A 6,000-nucleotide genomic window follows, 5' to 3' on the forward strand; every position below is an offset into this window, starting at 1 on the left:
CGTATCCAGTTTTGGAGTGGTTTGGTCAAGGGTAAGGCCCTGGAGACTCCAAACCTCCAAGACAGTTCCTACTGTTCTTTAGCGCGCTCCGAGGCCCGTGGGCTAGAGTAAGATCCTCTTCAACTTCTCCCTCTAGTGCAAGTTGCCAAAATGTCACACTCTTCTTTCTGCTAAGCAGAAAGCTATTAGGTCATTCGTACAATCACACACAGACACACATACACGTTTCCTTAGGAGAAATATGAATTCTCAGAGACAATACGCTTTGCTAATACACTAATGGCCCACAGACATTTTTTAAATTATACTGACAACTAATTAAGCTAACGTATTATATTTAAATAATCAGCAGACCAAGCCATACTGGGCCCACATTTGGGCATGGCTGTGACCCACTGGACCGGAGCAGGCATCGCACTTTTCAGATGGCCCAGGGAGCTCCAAGTGTGCCCGCAATCATGATTGTTGCCACTGGCTCACGAAATCACAAAGTAGGTCACTGGCCTGCAGACACTGCCGTCTGCACCCTCCAATCCCACTCCTTTTCAATGGTCCTGCTTGGATGTCTATCAGAATAAGAAATAGGCCTATTGCTAAAGAATAAACCTCTTAATGATAGTTCCATTAGCAAAACACCAAGCTAAAGCTACAGAATTACCACTTGTAAGGGTCTGACTAAATTCTTAGAGAAAGTCCTTTTGCCTTCCATATGTTAAGTGGTAGACTTAAGGGCCTTTCCCATCAGAACCTTATTACATTTAATATATTTAAATTTGCACTTTTTGTTAAGTGGGTGGATATTTTGTATCCTCATGCTTTTTCTTTTTTATATACTTTTGGACACTACTTTTAGTCAAAGCGCTTCAGGTAAACCAGCTTTTTAAAAAAGACTTTATTTATTTGAAAGAGAGCATGCGTGCACATGCACAAGTGGAAGTGGGGGGAGGGTAAGGTAGATTGGGGGGGTGTAGAGGGAGAGAGTGAAGCAGATTCCCTGCTGAGCACGGACTTAGTGTGGGGCTCCTGGGGCTCAATGTGGGGCATCTCAGGACCCCGAGATGATGACCTGAACGAAAGTCAAGACGCTTCACTAACCAAGTCACTCAGGCACCCCAAGATAAAGGCTTTTAGTGAATTAGTCTGATACCACTCGATTATATTTTTCAAGTGGATGAATTATTAGATTTTTTTTCCCATTTGAATCCTGGGTGGGTTTTTTCCAGTTAGAGTCAGTTTTATATGCTGCAGAATGAGACGTGGTACTGAGACAGGGAAACCGAGGGGACCCCTCAAAGGACTGCTTTTTGCTCCTTTTCCCACTCCCATTCTTGTTAAGACCTGCACACTGCCCCACATACATCTTGTCATACAGATAATGTACATTCTCCTTGTAATGGTCAAGGAGCTAGTGATTTCTCTGGAGTCTTCCAGCACAAAGGATAACATCTAAAGAGCAACTGTGCAAGATCTGCATGTACCTTTTCCAAGAGCACTGAGTCACCAAGACCCCTGGCTCCAGGGCATAAGCGATTTATGGAGGACAACTGAGTACCCGGCTCCGTTTCAACCAGTTCCTGGATGTGTGAGAAGACCTACATACACCAGAGCACAATCCTCAGTAAAAACCCCAGACCCTAAGCAAAGACAAGAGTCATTCTCCTTTCCTTTCCAGCTCTCCCAGATGCTCTGTCTGTATCTCCTCTCTCTATGTCTCCAATAAATTCTGCTCTTGGGGCGCTTGGGTGGCTCAGTCGTTAAGCATCTGCCTTTGGCTCAGGTCATGATCTCAGGGTCCTCAGATCGAGCCCCGCGTCAGGCTCCCTGTTCAGTGGGAAGCCTGCTTCCCCTCTCCCACTCCCCCTGCTCGTGTCCCTACTCTCGCTGTATCTCTCTCTGTCAAATAAAATCTTCAAAATAAATAAGTAAATAAATAAATTCTGCTCTCACTTCCTTCCGACTTGCGTTTGATATCCATCCTGTGCAAAGCCAAAAACCCTCTGGGCTGGCCCTGTGGGACCCCTGCCGCAGCTGGGTCCTTGGGCCCAGCCAGCCTGCATCAGTGCTGTTACTTTCTGATCCCCAGGCCGGCATTGTTTTTGGAAGCCTGTCCACTCTAATCTCAACCCATGACTTAGGACTTCTTGCCTTACGTATGGAAATATAATGGAACACTTTACTAAATTTACTGGATTTTTGTTGCCATGAGCACGCTATGAAGGTGCACACACGGGTTGTGTCTTTCCAAACGTCAGCTTTATTCCCTCATAAAGCAAAGTTAAATTACAATTATAAAGTAGGTCAGGACTCCAAACTCCACGACATTTTGCCGCGCGGGTAAACTTGGTTTCCCACGGAGCACACAGCGCGGGACAGAAGACAAGCCACTCAGCCAACAGGGCGACAGCAGGTGTAGGACGCCAACGCATCAAACACGCAGTCAGTCCGCCGGCGCGCGTTTGAGAGAAGGCCTCGGTCTGGTCCAGGTCCGCTCTCAGCACACACGGCTTCTGATCTTCCCGCGCCGAAGGATGTGGGTCCTGTTAGGGCATCAGTCTCCAGAGCTTCCCCCAACAGCAGCCTTTCGTAAGTGGTCGGACAGAGAGGGGTCAGGGCCGAGGGGCCGGCCAGTTGGCTGCCAAGCCCCGCCTTTTTTAAAGGGATTGGGATTTAATCAGTTTTGCACGGCCACAGACCTCCTCTGGTTCTGCTCCCTATCAGTTCGGGGCACTCAGCGGACGTGCACCCCCGAGGCATCTAGCGGCAGAACCTTAACGGCTCGCACCATCGCTTGACACGGGCCCCTGCTCGACGCGAGAGACTCGATTTTGGTCTCTACAGTTGTACTGAGGTTGTAGTGCTCAAACTGTAATCTCTATTGTCAAGAAAACTTTATGCGTATTTTTAAAGTCCTTGGGGCAGCCACGTGGTTTAGTCGGTTAAGTGTCTGCCTTCGGCTCATATGATGATCCCAGGTCCTGGGATGGAGCCCCACATCGGGCTCCCTGCTCAGTGGGGAGCCTGCTTCTCCCTCTCCCTGTGCTGCTCCCCCTGCTTGTGCTCTCTCTCTCTCAAATAAATAAAATCTTAAAAAACAAATCCTAAAACTTTTAAGACTAGTTTGCTCACTGGGAAATCTCACAGAGCCAGCCCATTTAAACTTTGCCATGGTCTGGTCACTGCAGGCTTGAAAATACTGGTAAAGAAAAGAGGATTTGTTGCATTGTACACCCTATTTAAAACAGCTGCCACATAACCAGTTAGCTAAATTAATTGAACCCGTTCATTGCTTTTGTAAACAAACTGACTGACGTCCCTTACACGCTGGAAACCTGGCTAGTAACCCTGTAGCCTCAGCAGAGCAGTGCAAGAGCCCCGGGCTCTGGGAATCCCAAGCAGGCTGGGTTGGTCCACTCACCGCTGACAAAATCCGACGGCAGAGAAATAAGTGAAGGTGAAACAAACAAGGAATTTAGCTCAGTGCGGCCGACACCAGGAAGACAGTGGGCTAGCCTAGCGTCTCAGAAACTGTCTCCAAAGTCCTGGAGATACTTCCGGGTTTATAGAAGGAACGTGTGGGACAAAGGTGGGTGGGTAGGTGCGGGTAGGCGAGGAAGTCAAATGGATCATGGTCTTGGAGTCGATCATGGGTCTGGTCTTGCTGGCTCTGGGCAGTTTCTGTTGCTTGAGGGGTAGTTGCAATTCCCCCTCAGGAGATGCTTTGCCCTCTTGCTGTCAAGGTTTTTTGCCTGAGCCCAGAGACCAGCTGGAAAGTCTGGTCTACCCAAATAGAAAGTCTGAGGTCGAAATAGAGTCAGCTGAAGTTCTCTCCCAATCTCTTCTATTGTGGCCCACTAATTATCCCACTAGGACAGTTTTATACCTAAGAGTTCATTGTTTTCCCAAATCTGTTTGTTGATGAAATGTGTATGTACAAGGAAGTTTTTTTTTTTTAATTTTTAAAAGATTTTGTTTATTTATGTGAGAGAGAGAAAGAATGAGAGAGATAGCACAAGAGGGGAGAGGTCAGAGAGAGAAGCAGACTCCCCACCAAGCAGGAAGCCCAGTATGGGACTTAATCCTGGGACTCCAGGATCTTGACCTGAGCTGAAGGCAGTTGCTTAACCAACTGAGCCACCCAGGTGCCCCAAGAAAGTTTTTTTTTGATATATGAAAATGTATCTGAGTGCTTTGGAATTTTGATAATGCTGCTAAAAGCCACTAAAAACCATCACTGCCAAATTTGGGGTAACAAGACAAATGTAAAACTATAGAAAAAAGAATAAAAATCTAAGATTCTTCCTTCAGAGTGTGCTACAAGTTCTTGTTCCATTTTAATGCAAATACCTATAGCATACTTACTATGTGTGAGACAAATGTTCTCAGTGATTAACATATATTAACTTATTCTCTTATGAGATAAGTACTATTATTACTCTCATCTTACGGATGAGGAAATTTAAGCCCAGACAGGCTAGGTAAGATGCTCTAGATAATTACATGGTGGAACCCGCTTTTTTACATCTAAGAAGTCTGAGTTCCAGCTGACAACATTGGCTATCAGAGGCAACCATCTAGTGTGTGTTTTATGAAAAAAAAGGCAATTTAGAACAACAATCAGCAGGTCCACATTCAAAGAAAAGTTTAGCAAACAACTGAGTTCTATATACTTTAAATTTAAAAAAAATATTTAAGATATGTAGTTATCATTTTATATGATTAACTAACCAGCCATTCATTCCAAATGAGCTAAATAAAAGGTTTTCTTCTACTCAAAGAAGTGAAACATTGAGTCACATGTTAAAAAGTTATTAAAGAAGATAATTTAGGTTATGCCAAAAAAAAAATGAGTACTTCATGAATTACTCATTTGGAGAACTGCAAAATGGGGTGGAAGATGGGAAGCTTTTATAGGATAAGGAATAAAGAACAAGGAAATGAAAAACAGAAATTTTCTGATTGGCTGGGTCCAAATAAGTTAACCTTGTCTGGGGTGAGAAGGCCCAATTTGGCTTGGCATTTGTGGGTCAACTGACTGATATGCTATGTTTCTGGCCAAGGGTGAGCATTTACAGGGACACAAAAGTGATCCCAGTTTCAGTCTGCTGACATGCCATCCCATGTAGAAGCAACTCCATCCTGGGTATAGAAATCTGTTTCAATACACACTATAAAAATAGAGTGTTTTCTCATGAGAGAAAGAATAGAATTTGACATTAAAAAGAACAGAATAGTCTTTTCAACAAATGATGCTAGGACAATTGACCATCTAAATGCAAAGGAAATGAACCTCAACACATAGCTTACACCTTACACAAATTACTCAAAATGGAACATAGACCTAAATGAGATACATGAAATTTTAAAACTTATAGGAGCGTGGAAGAAACTCTAGGTGACCTTGGTTTTGGCCATGACATGTTAGATAAAACACCAAAGGCACAGTCCATGAGAGAAAAACTGGCAAATTAGACTTCGTTAAAATTTTAAGATTTTGTGCTATGAAAGATATGTTAATAGAATGAGAAGACAAGCCACAGACTGGGAGAAAATATTTGCAGGCCACGTACCTGATAAAAAAAACATACCCAAAATATGTGAAGAACTTAAGTATTGTTAATAAAGCTAAAATGAGTATTTTGTCCATAAATTTTGCTAAGTGTTTGACCATTAAAAAAAAGAAGGTGGAGTTCTGGAAGGACAATTACTGGGCCAGAGAATATGAACTATTTAAAGCATGCATCTTAACTTTTAAAAGTGGTAATATTTTAGTTTGTGTGACAAAATTAATTATTCTATTAAATCCAAATGAGGGAGAGGCAGTGAAATAAGAATGGAAGAGAGCTTTGGCTGCCTCTATTCTGACCTCGGGTATTTTGGTTGGGTTCTTCTTTCCAGCTGGTCTCCCTGCTCAGGGAGAAAACTGGGACAGCAAAGTATCCCCTTGTAGGAATTAAAACTACCCCCTCAAGCAATAAGGGCTGCTCTAAGCCAGCAAGACCA

Source organism: Enhydra lutris, unplaced genomic scaffold (assembly GCF_002288905.1).
Source record: "Enhydra lutris kenyoni isolate GAN:26980312 unplaced genomic scaffold, ASM228890v2 scaffoldscaffold21, whole genome shotgun sequence".
NCBI classification, from domain to species: Eukaryota; Metazoa; Chordata; class Mammalia; order Carnivora; family Mustelidae; genus Enhydra; species Enhydra lutris.